Source organism: Colias philodice, chromosome 7, assembly GCF_061535455.1.
Source record: "Colias philodice isolate Cphi_HAF_F1 chromosome 7, ilColPhil1 Martin Lab GWU primary, whole genome shotgun sequence".
In the NCBI taxonomy this organism is placed as follows: Eukaryota; Metazoa; Arthropoda; class Insecta; order Lepidoptera; family Pieridae; genus Colias; species Colias philodice.
Window position 1 is genome coordinate 8,114,550 of NC_143092.1, and position 20,507 is coordinate 8,135,056.

At 31.4% G+C, this 20,507-nt stretch overlaps 1 protein-coding gene across 4 annotated transcripts in view; it reads right to left on the minus strand.

Annotated features, from left to right (window-relative positions):
* IP3K2 (Inositol 1,4,5-triphosphate kinase 2) overlaps window positions 1-20,507 on the minus strand; it is a 129,847-nt gene that overhangs the window by 78,402 nt on the left and 30,938 nt on the right. For 2 of the 4 annotated variants that reach the window (XM_089697483.1, XM_089697481.1), the window contains exon 1: window positions 3,431-3,662. The exons of the other annotated variants lie outside the window; for them this stretch is intronic. The gene's annotated coding sequence lies outside the window, so the exon portion shown is untranslated. Of the gene's footprint in view, window positions 1-3,430; window positions 3,663-20,507 lie in introns of those variants that run through there. 4 annotated transcript variants of the gene reach the window in all.

Here is a 20,507-nt window from a genome sequence, read left to right on the forward strand (position 1 = left end):
AACTAAAGTAAGCTCATAAATTTTCTTATAATAAGTATAATTTTTTTGAAGTTCCAAAAATGTTTATTTTTCGTTTGAGAAATACGAAATATAATATAAACATGTATTGAGAACTTGAACTTCACAAGTTCATCCGGGGAAATCCCCATACGGGGAAAATGATTTGTTTACTCCAAAATTGATCTGAGGTGTTTTAATTTTTTCTTCTAGTCATTTTCAACGTAGCGGCATGTTGTTTGATTATTAATTTTGTAACTTAAATACAGGATGTTGGTTTTATATTCTGATCTTACAGACGCGCTGACAAATTTAGTCCACCATTTCTAGTTTAGTCTACCAACTCTAAATACCAATATTAAAACGAATGGATTATCATCACATCATCAAAATTCAGTGGGGTTGAGAACTAAACAAACAGAAGTAACAGAGACGCGAAGAATAAAAAAAGAGGACGAAAACGATAATTCGTTGATGCTTTCCCTTTTCGACGTATTGTTAGGGTACATCACCAATCTGCAAAAAACAAAACTGATGATTCCCAATTGCTGATTAAAAATGAAACATCCTTCAGTGGTAGCAGATTTACTCATTTAAAATGTATCGGTGAACAGCGTAAAGGAGAGGAGGACAGGAAAACATTATGAATGTGGATGGTGGATTGTATACAGGGTGTAATCGATAAGTATGTGCAGGCGATTATGACGTTATTATTGCAGGTATCAAAAAACTTAAAACTGATATCGAAATTACTTTACCTAATGAGCAAAATGACAATGATAACTTTTTAAAAGTATAACGAGAAATATCTAAAAAATTTACTTTATACACTCCCATATCAAAAAGGGAAAATGGGACTAGTAGAAGTTAAATGTCTAATTCCGCCAAAAGACATGAATGCGGAAGATGCGGTTAAAAAAAATTTAATATTTGAAATACAATGCAAAAAATAACACTTTTGTCATAGATAAGAATCATGACTATTTTTTCCAAATTCAGGGACAACTAAACGTTGCAGAAGCAGAAGTCTGCTTATTTGCTATTTGGACTGGAGTGAATCATTCGTTAAAAATAGAATATATAAAATAGAATATATAAAAAAGTATGTAACGTTTAGGCAAAATAAAATGATGGACCATTATTGGATTTTACATAAATTGCCTACTGTCAGAATTGATTGATTCGAGACTTCAGCATTCGATGCCCATCAAGGACCCATCCTATATCATTCAAGCGATTGAAAAAAGAGAGATAAATCCAGTGCAACCTATAAAGCATCAGAATGCTAGCAAAAGATTTATTAGGTTTATCAATATAAATCTATATATTATACATAATATAATAAATCTGTAGAAGACGCGAAGACTGACATCCGCGCGGACGGAGTCGCGGGCGGAAGCTAGTCAGAAATAAATATCTTTTGTTTTCATTTGCGTATTTTTCTATTTTATAATTTTTTAACACAAACATTACATTTTTTTTATTAAATAAAAAATTTGTTTATCCGTTTTATTAGTTAAACTGAACAACTTTCACTAAGAAACTTAGGTCGAAAAAAATGTATAGAGTTATGAATTTTGTATGGAAAGCTTATTTTTTTTTATATTTCGTCCAAATTTCTTTGTAAAAGTTGATCAGTTATATAAACATGAAGTTGAAGATATCAATAGAAAGTATTCGCAAATTTTGTGTACTGATAAAAAAAAATCACCCGGTGTAATTTTCACGAAAATTGTTTCAAATTGTCATTTTTGGTACTTATTACGAATATTAAATTATACGAATGATTTAATTTTTTAAAATTAAGTGGAGCAACTTTCCCTTAGTACATTTGTATTATTTACATATAGGATGACAGGATGCATTTGTTTGCACTACTAGACCAAGCCCTTAATATTTTGCTTTGTAATTATTTTAATATCATATATTACTATTATATTTATAGAGTGAACCTGTCATTCATACCAAGTATCAAGTATGTACCTACACTAAAAATGCGAAAGGAAACTGAATTGAGTTATGGACGTGTGTTGAAGTTCGATGGTTCGAAAATGCTAGCCGCTGCAGCTGGTGTGATGGTTTAATGATGGAGTCTATGAAACAACATGCATTTGAGGTGATATCGATGCGTGGAGGTAAGTACGTATATCTATCAAGTCTCAACTGTATATAGGTATGTATTGGCTTTGTCAGGCTTCTCTCGAAATTTCGAACCTTTGTTGGGATAGACTAAAAGAAGAAAGAAATCATAAAAACAAAAGTCCGTCTTTATGGTTGTGCTCATGAAGTTTTAAGAATAACACGAATCAGGTCATCAAGGGACCGCAAAAAATGTTATTTGAACAGTGTCTAACAGTATTTGATGATAAATTTATTATAAATAGTTAAAATTCACTGTTCAGTGTTCGTACACAAACGTTTCGTACGAACATGTGGTTCACAGCTTGCGTGTTTTTGTTTTAAATTCTTATACCTAATTAATTATTAAGAATGAACTTTGTTTAATACACATCATTTACATTTAAAATATCTGTTCCATATACGAGTCATTTTATTTTTATTCAACTTGCTTCTTCGTGACATTTTATCATGGCTAAAACCTATTTTAAGAATTAAAAGGAGGAAAAAAATTCCGTTTTAGTACCTACCTAATAATATTAATGATGATTAGTCCAATATAATACAAACGTTCGTTCGGTAAAATTCAAATAGATACATACCTATATATGTACTACATATAAAAATTTCGTCGACCTACAAACAAAAAGAAAAAATAGGGTTGACCGCGCTTTTCTCGGTGATTATTATTAATCGGATTTAATTTGATTACGTAGGTATATTGCTACGTTTTATAATTGCATTAAAAAGGAGAGCTTTTGTTACATACAATTTAAGTAATAATTGTTATATCAATTACCTAACAGTTTAACATAAGATGGTGATCTACTGGTGGTTTTCAAAGTATATGATAGAAGTTACCCATGCGGATCAAATAGAAATAAATAAATATATAATAACAATTTGATTTCAAAATAACATAGGTACCTACCTAAGTAATTAAGAATACTGAATAATTAATACGTACTTATAGCAACGTAATATTTCGCTTAATTGACACATTAATTATATTTCTAACAAAAATATCCGCAATTTGTTCTATTTGAGCGTAAAAAACATAAAACCTATTACAACCATATCGATTTGATATTCGATTATTAATCGATAAACTATGTCAGTAATTAACGTCACGGACGTCCAAGATCACGCCTTGCGATAAAAAAATGATTCTCAAAATGTATTGATCGGTTTTTATCATTAAATAAACAAACTTGTTTATTTGTAACGAGTTAGGCAGTGTGTTTTACAATTATACATCGCGAGAAATGGATTTATGTATCGTGTTTGTGACAGGTGATGATTGAATGTAACTTACAACATGACTAGTTAACCTCTGTATGGTGGAATTCAGTGCAATATCGGCTTATTGTTTCGCACAATCGATTGTTTGTCACTCGGAATCGATTGTGTTCGAGCGGAGAATCGATTCACGCGTACGGCGGGATGGGATCGCGTCACTGTTTACATGTTTCAAATTATAATCGATGTGTAATTATAACGGTTAGGAGTCCACGGAATGCGTGCAAGCGGTTCACGAGTTGTTTCACTACTGGCTTTGGCTTAGTACCGAGTACGTTGAAAAGCCGCAGGCTGTCTTGACTCTTGAGGCTGTGACCAGGGTTGGCAAAGCAGACTCTATTATAGGATAGTTTTGGTTCATTGCCTATTTCACGTAAACGTAATAAAACATTATCTGTGTAAAACGTTATCTGTGTTTTCAATAAGGGAATCAAATTATACGAGTAGGTATTGTATGTAGAACTTTACAAAGTAGGTGTAATGTGTTACATTCGCAAATCGCAATCTACGGTAATAAAAGGAATGTGACATGCTGGCACAGAATGCTTTGCTTTGCTGTTTTTGTTTGCGAAGTCAAGGTTTTAATGGTCACCGTCTCCAAAAGAACTTATTGAAAATATTAAATAACAAATAAGTAGGTAGTACTATCAAGTAAATGTGATTGCATATTGCAGCTTAATGAAGTCGTTATAACATACATTATTTTCAATGTACCCATATTTTCAAAAGTAGTAATCCTAAATTTTCTTACCGAACATACAATTGCCATCAAAATTATCCTCCTCTAGTACTCTGCATACTGAATTAAAGAAAATTTTTATATTTTTTATTAATTATTATCGATCCAAATAATTGGACAGCCCTAGCTATGACCGGTGTATTAATTCATGATTTGAGATAACTCGGTGCAAACATGGAACTAACTCTCGTGGGACCGAGACATCGGCTCGCTTTTTTGATCGTGACACCGGCGATCGATATATAAGCACATTTCCACCGTATTGTTAAATGTTTACGTTTGTGACAACCTTGATTTGCAGTTGGTTGATTTTTTTGTTGTATTCGTGAATGAACTATCGATATCCGTGGGTTTTTCTGTTGGTTTGAAATAGTAGGCCTTTCTAGTAATTGTTGTAATACATACTATATTTTTTTTTCTATTTTTCAGTGTTTAAAAAAAATATTTCAGAAGGAAAAACACGACATTTACTTTTTATAAATAAATATTTTATTTTAATTAGAATATGAAATTTAAGATTATTAAAACACTAGATTTCCGCCCGCGGCTTCGCCCGCGTTTGCAAAGGAAAACCCGCATAGTTCCCGTTCCCGTGGGATTTCCGGGATAAAAACTATCCTATGTGTTAATCCAAGTTACCCTCTATATGTGTGCTAAATTTCATTGTAATCGGTTCAGTAGTTTTTACGTGAAAGAGTAACAAACATCCATACATCCATACATCCTTACAAACTTTCGCCTTTATAATATATATTAGATAGGCATGACAAATGACAATAAATGATAAAATGTATGACAAAAGTACAAACCTGATAAAGAATACTAATACAGGAGAACAAAATTATAATAAATTAAACCTTACAGATAGGAGAGTTCATAAATTGCCCCGCGTTCAATAAAAAGAAAAATATATCTGCACACTGATTTACTGCTTTTTAATTATAATACAGAGAAGTACCGAGAGAACTTTTCTTCCATCCAAAATATACTTTTCACGTTAAACGGAATTTACTATTGTTTTCTTATTATAATAGGTATACATTTTAAATAGTTCAAACGCATTTTATTGTATCAGTATACCAATTAGTACAAATAAACGTGGAAAATAAAAAAATGAGAAGTCGTCTCATCAATCAATTTAGAATCGTAATAAAAAAATAAATAGACAGGTGTTTATTAATTATAGAATTCTCAGAATCTAGAACCTCTATATTATATATATGACATATAAATGGCGGATAGAATTCTATTGTATAGATTGCTCTATGAGGGTTGTAGTGTATTGAGAAACGACTTTCCGAGTAGATGCCCATGGTATCAAATAAATTGAAAATTACTGGTATTTTTGGGTGAAATTCCATTAAGTGTCCCGAAATTATAGATTTATTATTTTTGTAGAAACAGAAAGCCAAATTAAGCACCCTTTTTCATATTCGGTGGAAACTCAAGCCACTACCACTAAAAATACCATCTTGAAATTCGAAAGAAATAATTACATTTACTAAAAGAAGCAAAACAATGAAGAACGCATCAAGTAAACTAAATAAAAAACATTCGTAGCACTATATTTCCGCTAAATCATACAGTACCAACCAGTTTTTTGCTGTATTTATACAAGATGACAAAAACTTAAAACATCTCATAAGTTACACGTTCGTCTGATATGGGTAAGTGATCATATTAAATATTGGATATAAATATTAATGTCTTGTACAGTACATATTACACTGTACTGACATTTAATAAGAAGTTGTTGCATTTACAACATGTATTTATAACTTTTTGCGCTTTTATTATTAACAACAATTAGTTGTATTTTTTCGTTTCTTGATCAATTTAGTCAACAGCTGTTTGAATTTTAAAACGAAATATAGCAAGTCTAATAAATCCAATTTAGAAGTAGCACAATTTAGTAAAAGAAAATATATCGTCTTTTTATTTCAAAAGCATACCTACATCTATAAATATATGTAATTAAGTATAATTGCTACCTACAAAAAATCTAAGTTAGTTCTATAAGTTTCAATTCTCAACTCGCCCTAATACAATACATCTATTTTAGAAGAAACTAAACTAACGATAGAATTGAAAGCTTAAGGGCAAATTATTTACTAATTAAATGGTACGCAAGAAAAACGAGAAAAATGTAGTTTGCAATCCTTTTTTTAGCTACAACACATTTCTAACCATAATCCTAAAAGGATCATAATACTTTATCAATTAATTAAAAGTGAAATCAAAATTATTTTAAGATTTTTTTATGTAACATATAAAATAGTAAAAGGTGTATTAGTTAATTTCAATTATGAAAATAATAATTAAAAATATCGCATGCTGTTCGCCTGTGATTGTATATGTATGTCGTGGCCATATCGTAGATTTGCTCATTTCATGAAATGGCCAACATAGTTTGATCAGATCGTTAAATCGTCAACGTTTCACGATTTGGTCATCGACATTTGGCCAGATCGTATAAAATATCTTAGAGAGTCCGTAAAACATTAAAAAATTCAGAATATTTTAAGAACTTGTTTATTGTCATTTAAGTTAGTGCCGCGGTAGCGCCGGCGAATACCAGAAGCGAATGGTTTTTTCAATAGAAAACAGTTAGGTTAGACTTTAATAAACAACGCACGAGCCGAGCGAGCAAAGCGAGCGTGCCGCGGCAGCGGCCGGCGAGTGCCAGAAGCGAATCGCTTTTTAAAAAAGAAACAAAAATGGTCGCATTTCGTGAAATGGCCATCCACGTTTTGCCAGATCGACGATTTGACCAAATGTGGATGACCAAATCGTGAAACGTTGACGATTTAACGATCTGACCAAACTAAATTGGCTATTTCATGAAATGAGCAAATCTACGATATGGCCACGACATGTATATGTAAATTTAACTATAGTAATAAAATATGTACCTAACTAAGAACAACTATAACTAATTATTGTATGTGATTATATATGTTCTTAAAAGTAGGTAAATACCTAATCCAAATAAAACAACATTTAAACATGCAAACATACGTAGGTATAATTGGAATTAACTCCACCCTATTAAAGTGTCAAAAACACCAACGTGTCGTTCGATGTGTATATAGCCTTTACGTCTTCTTGATAAACACACAATAGAATGCCATAAAGCTAAGGTGTTTAACATTCAAATGTCAAACGTATTGTTAACGCATTTACGGCATGTGACGAAAAACAGATCCCTGGCATTTGCAGAGGGCAAGCGGGTAGGCCATCAGATATGGAGTACGCAACGCCTTGGTATGCCAGAGACGGATTTTGTCGCCCTAGGGCCTAGAGCGAATGTAAATACGTTTTTAAAGATGGCATATTGGTAGAAGCCGTTCGGTTTTCGAAATAATTAATTAAAAATACGTGAAGAGTTAGTCAATCTCAATGATCACGACCGAAGCCGCGATTTTAAGCTTGTTTAAACTAGCCAAAACATTGACTAATACATATCGAAAATAAAAACGAATACCAAACTAAGAAAATTGCATTTAATAAAGATTAAGTATGTAAAAAATGATTTAATTTTTCATTACATTATGAATAATGTAATGCACGATTTCCATTTAAATTTTATATCAGTTCTAGCTAGTTGTGGCGTGGCGTCCACTTTACTTACATCTAAATTAATAGCCCACTTTAATATGAGAACAAAATTACTTGCAATCATTTCATGTTCCAACAGAAATGGAAACTCGGGGTGGGAGGCTATCATACCGTGGACAAGGAACTTTTAACATCAGACTACACAATATAAGTAACGGTTTTCGCATCGTCATGTAAAACGTCAATAGTCCAAATTAGTAATTATTATGACTGGCAAAAAATCAGATAAATAATAGTTAATAGTTCTTTTCTATTCACGGTAGAGACCATCAAAGCATCGATCATTTTATTAATCAATCCAACTATCCTATTTGTATAAAATTTGTACTTACACGGGTCTAATATAAATTATACATTAAATGAGAAAATCTAAAAAAAACTCAAACTTCGAATATGTCATTTAATAGCGCAATTTTCAAATATTGCAATTAATTGTACCTACAGCTACGGTTTATGTTTTACTTATATGTAAGTTATCCTATAATTGCATGTACATGTATATTTTTTGTTGTCAAATAAAGAATTTATTTATTATTTATTTAATTATCATAACTTTAAATCAAAGTAGAATGTAACGGTGAAAGAATACAGATAACAGTCCCTCGTTCTTATATTATTAAAAATGGCCAATATATATTATACTTATTATTTTTTGATAAATAAATAAACACAGCGCAGTCAAAATTATACGTCTATCAGCGTCTGTCATTTATTTTTCAAATTGTGAATTCATAATAAATGTTAGCATAATAATAATCAGTTGATTTATTATGTCAGCATCATTGACCAAAAAAGCTTTGCAATGCATAATTTTAAATTAGGAAGCGTCCATTCATTGCCGACCTGCCCATTAGATTGTACAGATTACAATGAGAAGCATTATAATTCAGGATATAATCTACTCAAATTTAAAGTTTTTGGTCCAATTACCTTACATTTCACATTAACAAGGTCCACTTCCACACTATCGTACCGCGACTCACGCGCAGTTTTACGAAGCGGCGAAAATAAATCACCACCTGACACGTCATATATCTCGCTACCAATATTGTTTGCCTTATTTATATCATCTAACACTGCATCGATCACTGATATTCTCTTCGCTATATGATAATTCAGAAAGAGTCGTCTAGGTACTTTTTGTTCCTATCAATCATTGACTGTCAATTGTGTGAGGATCTAATGTATTCGCGCTTTTTATTTGCTGTTTATTATTCATTTAATGGAACAAATAGCGAGAAATTAAATTAAAGCGTCAGTGTTTTATAATTGAATCAAACTAGGAAATAACGTAAATCTTTTCTCCAAAAACCCATCCGTTATTTTATTCAGTTGTGTTACAATTATTGAAAGTAGGTATCTCAATCTAAAAAAAACATCTGTATCTACATCAGTGATTTGTAAAATCTGATGATTATTTCAAACTTCATATATTTTTTGAACCCATTTAAAATGAAAATTAATGTCCAAAAAAATCCGGTCTATGATTATATCAGGGTCTCCTGATAACATCGATCATTATTGACATTCAAGATTTCGAATAACAATCGATTAGAGAATAGATTCTCATTGATAGAGCAGGCTCCAAGGAGATGTTCGTTTGCAAAAATAGCGGACCTAAATCTGACTTCTGATATATATTGTATAGGTCCCAGACATCCTATAGACAGATGTTGCCAACCAGTTTTGTGGTCCCCCTGCCCGCACCCCGGTAATTAAATATGGCATACAAAGAAAAAAATAAAAATTTCCAAAACATGCCGTGTGGGGTATCAAATGAAAGAGCTTATTGAGTAGATCACGAATATATAGCATACTATATACATTTCTTACACTTTCTCTAAGATTTTTTAGAAAATTTACGAAAATGGTCCATTTTTGAGTTAACTTTAAACCACCATAGATTGAAAACTCATGAATATATTTTTTAAATTATTATTTTAAATAATTAAAAATAGTCCATTGTTTATGATTCAATAGTTCGTAATATAATATAAGTGAGCTATGTGGTGGATTTGATGAAAATAACTATATACTATATGAACTTGAAAATATACTCGCCATCTTTGAATGCTCCCCCCACTCCCCCATGCAACTATTTCACTGTACGAAATATTGAATCGTAAACAATGGACTATTGTTAATTATTTAAAATAATAATTTAAAAAATATATTCATGAGTTTTCAATCTATAGTGGTTTAAAGTTAACTCAAAAATGGACCATTTTCGTAAATTTTCTAAAAAATCTTAGAGAAAGTGTAAGAAATGTATATAGTATGCTATATATTCGTGATCTACTCAATGAGCTCTTTCACTTGATACCCCACACGGCATGTTTTGGAAATTTTTATTTTTTTCTTTGTATGCCATATTTAATTACCGGGGTGCGGGCAGGGGGACCACAAAACTGGTTGGCAACATCTGTCTATAGGATGTCTGGGATCTATACAATATATATCAGAAGTCAGATTTAGGTCTGCGATTTTTGCAAACGAAACTCCACTGAGAGTCCGGTCTATGAGAGCCTTCCGTGTTTGTTACCTATATTACCTATGGGTACATTTATTTACGTACGAGAGGTAATTTTTGTGTCTTATTATCATGTTTTATGTTGGTCTAAAATGACACAAAATTATTTATTTTTCCTATAAAGTAAAACTTTAAACTTACCTTTTTTCTTACTGCTTCAGAAATTATTCGTAGGTACGACAGGTATGTAAGTAGGTATGTACTCTATATAACCTTTTAGCTACTATTTGCTAGACGTAGCTATACCACCTATACCTAGAGAAAATTATAAATTCTACCCTATGAAAAAAATACGATATAATATTTCGAAATAAACAAACGTAGCCGACCTAAATGAATCAAGATCGCATTGTTGATAAACTGACAAATAGTGAAATAAATCACTATTATCTAGATACAGTAAATTCAATCGAGTAAGTAAACACGACATACAAAGGTACAACCTAACATTTCATGTTAGTGTACCTATCTACTATCTACTGTGATCAAAAGCATAACATTTATAGAAAAGGTGATAAAATGAACTGTTTATGAATTACATACTAATAAATCTTAAAATTTCGGAACCTATAAATATTATAGACCGGGAGATACTGACACAAAATTTCGAGTCATTTGTAACAAGGATGGCGGTTCTACAGGGGTCTTAGTACGCAATGACAAAAAGAAAAATGATGGTGTGAACGCTGGTACCGGTGGCTTAGTCGCGTGGGCGTTTGTCGAACTCGTCGGAAAAATAGCGAAAGTCAAACGATTTGTAACACAAAAATTTTAGAATTTACCGATAGCCCATAAAAAAGTAGTAGGCGGTAGTGTCATGCCATACTTTTCCGGTGTGACTTACAGCCCGCCATACCGATGCGAATGTGTTGATTTAAATAAAGCAATCATTCAACCATTTGTACCAGGCTAACTTTTGCACAGGTAACTATCGTCGTGCAGCCATTTACGAAAATCGCCATGCCATACTTTTCGGACGATTCCAAATGGTCGCCATACCGCCGAAAATCTGCAAAAAAATTTTATTTCGCCAAACTTTTTGTACCAGTATTGCATTTGGATTTTTGGAGAGTATTTGATAAAATGTGATCATTATTATATTTGCCATACTTCTAGTAGGGGGAAAAAGTGCTGTCATACTTGAAAACTTAATTTATTATTAATTTATATAAGTGAAGATTTCCAACACATAGATCTTTGAAATTTTGTATTTATATTTGTTGATCCTCAAACTTACAGGAAAAATAAGTGCCATACTGTTACAAATCGTTTGACTTTCGCTATTTTCCGACGAGTTCGACTAACGCCCACGCGACTAAGCCGCCGGTACCAGCGTTCACGCCATCGTTTTTCTTTTTGTCATTGCGTACTAAGACCCCTGTAGAACCGCCATCCTGTTACAAATGACTCGAAATTTTGTGTCAGTATCTCCCGGTCTATTATCTAAATGCAAGAACAAAGTTTGCAGTTATTTTAAAAAAGTTTGCTCCAATTCACTTCACTTTTTTAATAATATTGTAAACTAGCGACCATCCCCGGCTTCGCACGGGTGCAATGCTGATACTAAATACACTAAAGAAAAACTGTGAACGTCACTACATAGTATAAAACAAAGTCGCTTTCCCTGTCCCTATGTCCCTATGTCCCTTTGTACGCTTAAATCTTTGAAACTACGCAACGGATTTTGATGCGGTTTTTTTAATAGATAGAGTGATTCAAGAGGAAGGTTTAGGTATATGTATAATAACATCCATTAAATAGTGGAGAAGTACTGTTATTTTTGAGATTTCTAATGTGATGTCGTAAATAGTTACATTTTCTCCGCTTACATTGCAAACGCAGGCTAAACCCTACGAGTTTTATCAATATAATGTACTAAGTATTATACACATTGAAAAGATCTACAGAAAACTCCGCGATGGTATATGTCTATCTCTTATGGGTAACCCTCAATAACTTTTTTTTGTCATTTACTTTTTACGACAAATAATGGCAAATTTTCTATGCGATTTTAACCAATACAGCATTAATCCTTAACAAATTAAATACCTTGAATACATTGTTCATTTAATATAGATCTATATGGCCCTTTACACCGTATGATTTAAGTGAATATTTTCGAAGATATTGCAGATTTAAAAATTGCGGGACGTAGCGTTTGCGGCGGTACCGGCCGGCCACCCGGCTATCTATTTTATACCCGTGCGAAGCCGGAGCGGATCGCTATGTTTTTATATACAACGTTCACAGTTTTTCTGTAGTATATTTAGTATCAGCATTGCACCCGTGCGAAGCCGGGGCGGGTCGCTAGTTGTATATAAAAACATAGCGGCCCGCTCCGGCTTCGCACGGGTATAAAATAAAAATAATTTGGAAAATCCAAAAGTGCACGCCTCATAATTTTTTTTTAATAAATATTTATTAATTATTATTTTTGTTTATTTAATAACAATTAAACCACATCGAATCAGACCCTGAAAAATGAAAGGGTTCTATTCCTGAGCATACTCAAGCGTAAGAGAAAAAAAAAGACTCGATTAGTAAAGTATTTCGGTCGCTATCGTGTTAACAAGAAAAAGGATCCGCACATACAGACACACGGACGTCCAAGACAGAACTTTTTTAAACTGTTTTTTAACTAGTTTAAATAACAAAAATGACATCAAAAATATCATGAACGTTAAAAATAGTGTTTTTTCTTAATATGTGTGTGTATGTATTATCTTACAAGTGCAATGTATGATACTTAAAGACATTTTAAGTTTGAAAAATCAGATGTTTTGCGCGAAGTGACAGTAGTACCCACCTCAACGCTTCGCTTATGAGGCGTGCAATATATACAGTATAGCCGGGTGGCCGGCCGGTACCGCCGCAAACGCTACGTCCCGCAATTTTTAAATCTGTAATATCTTCGAAAATATTCACTTAAATCATATGGTGAAAAGGGCCATATAGATCTATATTAAATGAACAATGTATTCAAGGTATTTAATTGGTTAAGGATTAATGCTGTATTGGTTAAAATCGCTTCGAAAATTAGCCATTATTTGTCGTAAAAAGTAAATGACAAAAAAAGTTATTGTGGGTTATCCTTAAGAGATAGACATATACCATCAGGGACTTTTCTGTAGACCTTTTCTATGTGTATAATACCATGGACAAATAGAATCTAGGTTATATTTGTCTATGATAATACTTGGTAGTTGGTACATTATTTTGATAAAACTCGTAGGGTTCAGCCTGCGTTTGCAATGTAAGCGGAAAAAATGTAATTTTTTACGACATCACATTAGAAACCTCAAAAATAACAGTACTTCTCCACTATTTAATTGATGTTATTATACATATTATAAACCTTCCTCTTGAATCACTCTATCTATTAAAAAAAGCCGCATCAAAATCCGTTGAGTAGTTTCAAAGATTTAAGCGTACAAAGGGACATAGGGACAGAGAAAGCAACTTTGTTTTATACTATGTAGTGATGATGATGATAAATACAAGTATCGCATAATAATAGCATGCTATTGTAAATTTATAAGTACATTATTTTATTTTATTTTATTTTTTTATTATGCTACATGAGTGCTACGCGAGAAAAAATACGTCTGTCTCCTTATTGTATCAATAAGTATGATCAAATAATTTGCTCTGAATATTTTCACAGGCTCGGCAGTTTTAAATGATCTAAATTGATAAATTCATAACATTTCTATTTTATATGCTATTAAAAATGAGAAGACAAGTCAAATCATTAAAAATTCGTATTGATTTCTTTCATCAGAAAATAGATATTATTTTTATACGTAACTAATCAATAATTTATATTTTCGACTGCTTTTTTTTGTACAATATTAAAATCATAACATTAATATATGTACTCATTATATTTAGGAAAAAACGAAATGCAATATACATACTATTAAATTTTAGGCGATATACATTTTATTTAATCGATTTCACTAATAACTTTTAGTATTAAAAATAATTCTAATTATACTGAACTGGTTCTAATTAATTCCAAGACTTTAGATAGGTTAAAATTACTTTCTTCTTTCTTTTTCAGCCCGGTGTGACCCAAAGTTGGGTATAGGCCTCTTCATGTGCACGCCATTCCTTTCGGTTCGTCGCCACTCGCATCCACTTCTTTCCCAAGATCTTCACTATGTCGTCAACCCATCTAGTAGGCTGACGGCCAACTTTTCTTTGTCCGGTCCAAGGACGCCATTCTAGGATTTTGTTGGTCCACCTGTTGTCACTTAATCTGCAGATATGTCCCGCCCACCTCCATTTCTGCCGAGACACTTTGAGTGCTATGTCTATAACTCCAGTTTTCTTTCTTATTGTCGTATTTGTAAAATTACTTTAGGGAAATGGCTTTTAAACAAAGATTTCAATTAAATATTAGATATTTTATTCACATTTAACATAATAAATAACAACGTAAAATAAATAAAAAAACAATAACACGACGTAAACAATGCTTAATTTTAATTTCCTATTATTGAATTGACGTCATAAATATGAGGAAAATTTTAATACTTTAACTCGTGTCAATACAGCTTTAAATATACATAGGTATTCAATCTCATACTGAAAAGGTACAATCATATTTAAGAATTATTAATGTTGTTCTTAATTCAATTGTAATAATCAAAACATTTTAACAACTAAATAAGAATTTCCATTCTTTAAAATTAAATAATATAGGTACCTACCTACTATGAATAGAAAAAGACTACGAAAAGAGTTTTCGTAGCGTTGTGTGTATTTATTAAAATGTTATCTGTATGCAAAAATCTGATAATAGAATCAAATCCCATTCTGATAATAATCTAAAGACATAAATATAACAATATTATGATATTTGCATTAGTAATTATTAGAGCTACGTCCCTATATAAATAATTTATTGTTCATAGATTAGATTTTAGAACATAACATAGTTTACGGGAATATTTTGATATCTATTATTATTGATAGAAGATTTGTTCAGATATTGCAAGACCATTTTCTAGATAAAGCAGTTAACTTTTCTGCTTAAATTGTGTAAAATTCATTCTAGTATTTTTAGGAAGTAGGTAATTAAACGAGAAGATAATAAATACTATGTTGTTGCACAGTATTACCATATTTCCTATATTGTAATACTGTGGTTGTTGCCTATTGGAAGGATGATTGATAAAATAAATATAAAATGGATACATAAATATTCAATTTTATTGTTTATATTTAACACAAAGAAATAATAATTAAACATGTTGGATTCTATACCTACTAAAACTATACGTTAAAAAACTAAAACTAAATTATATTGATATGTTTTATTCTGCTATTCTTGATTGGAATGAAATAACAATAATCTATTTTTAAATAAATTAATCATACCGTGAAATTAATAACACAAAGCAACAATTAATAAAATATATTTAACAATAAAATAAAGCTACGAGAATTTATTGCGACAATAAAATAAAAATAAAAAAATATAATCTCTTGACGTTATTGCCAAGAAATAAAATCAAGGCAAGGCATGTCAAATAATATAATCAAGTCGTAATTTATTTTATCTAATTCTTTATTCATCTTATATTTTATACTATAATATTAAATTATAAAAATATTCAATATGTTGATGCACAAATATCAATTAGTTTCGTTTGCTAAATTTTCATTATAACCTATTTATTTATAATTTTACTAATAATATATCAAATCAACGTTCAATAATTCTAAATTATTATAAAATGATTTACATGTTTTGATAATAAAAAAATGAGTACCTACAATTGAGTATGCCAGATTTTTTAGATAATTTCGCATCACAAACACATATACAGACACACTAATCAATTTAGCTGTATTAATTTTTTAATACACTTCGGTAGCAGCTGTAAAGCTCCGAACAAAATACCTTTTTATTCAGTAATACAAGAATGTACAATAAACAAGTTCTTTTAATATTAATTATACAACAATAAACATTTAAGATCTTTGTATTTGTTTTGGTTTCTAATTTTCTTTGGTTAATAATAAAATTTCAATCCCGAATTAGTGGTACCATAATATTGTAGTTTATAATTGAAAGAAAATTAAAATAAATTAAATAAAGTGTGAATTTTTATAACAATTCATTTACAAAGCTTTGGCTTAAATAATTCATTCGTATACGATTTACTAGTCAAAAACATTATTGTCAGTAACTACTGATAGCTGCACAATTATTCAAATAAATCATAACTCATAAGGCACAATATCTGGACGGCTCCAATCCATAAAGCTTTAATTTAAAAAACAATATAATACTGTATAAAATTTCATTCTAATATATTTATAGATACTATCTGAAGTGATTGATATAAGCCGATACTTCATTATCAGAACCGGCATTTATTTTTATTTTTATCAAGGCTCAGATCGGATACATTAAAATCAATGCACGTGCGTGCATTTCCACTATCTTCGTTAGATAACAACTTTGTTAAAAATGTACTAAATCTGATCGCCGCGTTATCTTTAGCAAAACACAAAAAACATTTCTATCTACATGACAATGAGACTCTTAAGTAGACCTTCAGTGAAAGAGCTAAAAAGTATAGAACATAGCAGTCCTAAGGATAATGAGTCCTGCTGCATAGCTGGTACAGTCCCGCAGTCCAAAGATGAAAGAAGTGGCGCCGAGAGGTCGCTCAAGCCAACCGTTCATGCTGCGTTCATCTGCAACAACAATTTAAGCCCATGAATAAAGAAAACCGAGTTGTACCCGAGCGACCTGGGGGGGCTACTGATATGTCTTATAGCATTATTTATTCCAGTATGGGAAAGTGACAGCGCTAGCGGAACCGTCTAGCTCCGTCTCTTTCCCACACTGGAATAAATACTCTAATAAGACATGCCGGTAACCACCCTGTACAAAAAACCGGCGGCAAATTTTATAAGCAACACGGCCTTCGGCTCAACATTGGCCTCGATTCACTTCTTTTATCTTCTTTGACGTCGGTTTTTCTGTACATAGCCACTATCGTAATTATACCTTTGTAAATTGTGATAGTAATACAAATTAATAATTGTTACAATTACGCTTATTAGGTGGAATTGTATATTCGGTTACTAATAATTTAATAGCCGTTTTATAAAATTATTGACTATTCGAAATGATTAGTCATTTGGTCTACTAGGTACTTATGGTAATAAATAATAATAGTTCTCCTAACCAAATTTCGACCACCGTTTAATAGAATTACAAATAGATAGTAAGGGTCGATAGTAAGGGTCGATCGATCTGAGTGAAAAGCGCAGGAGTTATACGATAAATATTATATTATACCCGTTGGGCATGAATTGCATGAGCCCATAAAACTATAATGAAAAATAAAGAATACTCGTTGAATTCTTCCAAATTAGACAAAATATATTCCTGACGTCAGACCACTTAAAAATACCATTGAAACATTTGCATACTAATATCTATTATCTACATAGATATTTATTTACTTAGCTCTAGCAAATGCTAATCTTATAATGAATGCTCTGTTTAAGAAGTTAATATAATTTTTTGATGATTATGAAAATCTGAACTCATCAACAATAAACGAAATAAAATTCAAAAGTAAAAACAGCACGCTATTTCATCCAAAACAATTTTAAAGATACCACATCCAAAATCTTGTTATTGAACCCAAAAACTTTGACCATACGCGCAAAAAATTATTATTCGCAAATAGTGCATTGCATATTAAAATGTGGATTATCATTTAGTGAGTCTTTCATCCCAGTGCGCAGGAGTGTCGACAGATTAGCTCTTGCGCAATGTCGCTAGGGTTACTGATATTACATTAAACTAGCTGTATCCCGCAGTGTTACTCGCGAAAAAAACCACGAAAAAACTATGTGCAATATCAACCATTTATAGGTAGGTGGCTTTTTGAAAAAAAAACCCTGAATCTTCAACTATTTCCAATAAGTACAGTTGTAGAGCCTTTGCATTACTCTATAACAGCTAAAAAATTAATGTTTTCGTTTATATTTTTTTATCTACCTTCTATTTTGTGGATTCACATTCGAAAGTATTCGAATATATAGGACGAGTATAAATAAATCAATATTGTCTACTATTATCTGTTCCTTATTCAATAAAAAAAATTAAGCTAGAAAAATAAGAGATAAGCAAGCTTAGGTAAGCACAAAATAAACTTCGTGCTGAAAACATAGATATCTACTAGATATTATGCGTGCGCTCGAATCTCTACTTTTTCCATGTCGAAAAAAGGGCAGACAAATTAGTCGCATTCATGATATATCTACATAATGACAAAATTTAGTCAAAAGTAAAATTAAATTCTTTAAAAAATCTGTCTTAAATTCTTTAAAAGCTTCTAAGATTTTTTTTACTTTATTTTTTCCATCAAGATGAACGTGCTAAATGCTAATTATGCAATTTCTCAACATGCAACATGAGCTATAAATAGCGAAAATTACAGCTATCTTAATCTTTATAAAGACGCAATTCATGAGAATCCGCGATAATGAAGTTCTATTTAAAGACGTTCTATTTTTACACAATCATCCAGATATCCGCCACTCAATTTAGCCCAGGCAATATAAAGCAGTAAACTTCAATTAAAATAATTAACAGTGACACGAAACCTGCGTTTGCGCCGGCCCTACGCACACATGCACAGAAGTAAACCGGTCGAATGACGTCAATGGTGGGTGGAACGATAAAAAATATCGGTTTACTGGCGGGAAACAATACATAAATATAACAAGCCATTGTTCAAGCGCTAATTCGTCATTTGCATGTTATGTACTTAAGCTGAGAGGCAGCCCTGAAGATTTATTGATTATTATTATATGTATTGTCTAGTCTTATTTGTGATGCGTTTGTAATCTATGGAATTTCTAGAGCAATTTGAAATAATCTTATCCATTTATTGGTTTAAAAATTGCTTGAGTCATTTAAGATATTTACCATCATCTAATTTATATTGTACTTTAAACTGCTAAAAGTGCGTAGCTGGACTCATTTTATTATAACAACAATTTTGTCTCTACTTTATTCAAAAAATAATTCGTTGTTGATCAACCGTGAAAACCAATTCGATCGTTTTTATTTTGAGTCAAGCTAAAAACTCGTAAAGCTTTATGCGTGTAAAGTTAACTTTTACAAGAGCTTTCGGTCAATATTTATAAAATATCTTTCGGAATGATTCTACGAAATAAAATAGATAAAACATATTTTCTTTCAGCAGCTATAAAATGGTTTCTAAGTAAATTACATCAAATTTATCCATAAAATACAGTTTATATATACTCATAAGTTTTAAATACCAACAAAAGCTTCCTAGCCAACGAATCTGGAAGAATTCGCCACAGATACATATGCAAGTAATCTATACTAATTATATTGTATTTAGCTGACGTGTTGCAATACATAACACGATAAAACGTCCACTTAACGAGCTTACATTCAAGCGAACACAGAAAACTTATAATAAAATGATTTCTAAACAACTCGCCGTCGAAACGAGATACAAGTAGTGACGTCAATGCCGTCCATGAGAACGTTGCTTTGTGACACATTGTCTGATATATACAAATTTACATTGCTATAATGTGCTTGTGTCACATGACATAATTCACAAAATAACGCCCTTGTGTATTCAGTACGTGAGTACATGTTGATTATTGTTCAGTGTAGAGCTTGGCAGATACCGTACTTAGTTGAAATTTTAATAAGGGAAACCACGAGAGTAGAGCCTAATCAGTTTCTTCACACAAATAAGGCTTATAAATATATTAAAACTCTTCAGAAATCTATTTTCAGATTAAATATGCCCACTTTAACAAGTTAGAGATAAATCGAAAATCCGGATAATAATGTATGGATATACGATTGTGTATTCGCAACTTTATTATTGCAAAGTTGCGAAAAACACACAAATCATTAAAATAGATGTAGACATAACTTATTTTCGTATTCATCGTAATGATACCTTACTCAACTGCGTCTGCAACTGATCTAGGGTATGTCTGACTTTTTCAACCATGAATAGATCAGACTGTATATGTATAAAGGGCAGATACAAATTGAGGAATTCCAACAAGCTCTTGTTGAAATTTTTTGACTAATTAATATTATATTCTTTCTCTGATATACTTTTTCTTTCCTTTGCCTATATGTGTCCTGTAATAACAGCATTTCCCATT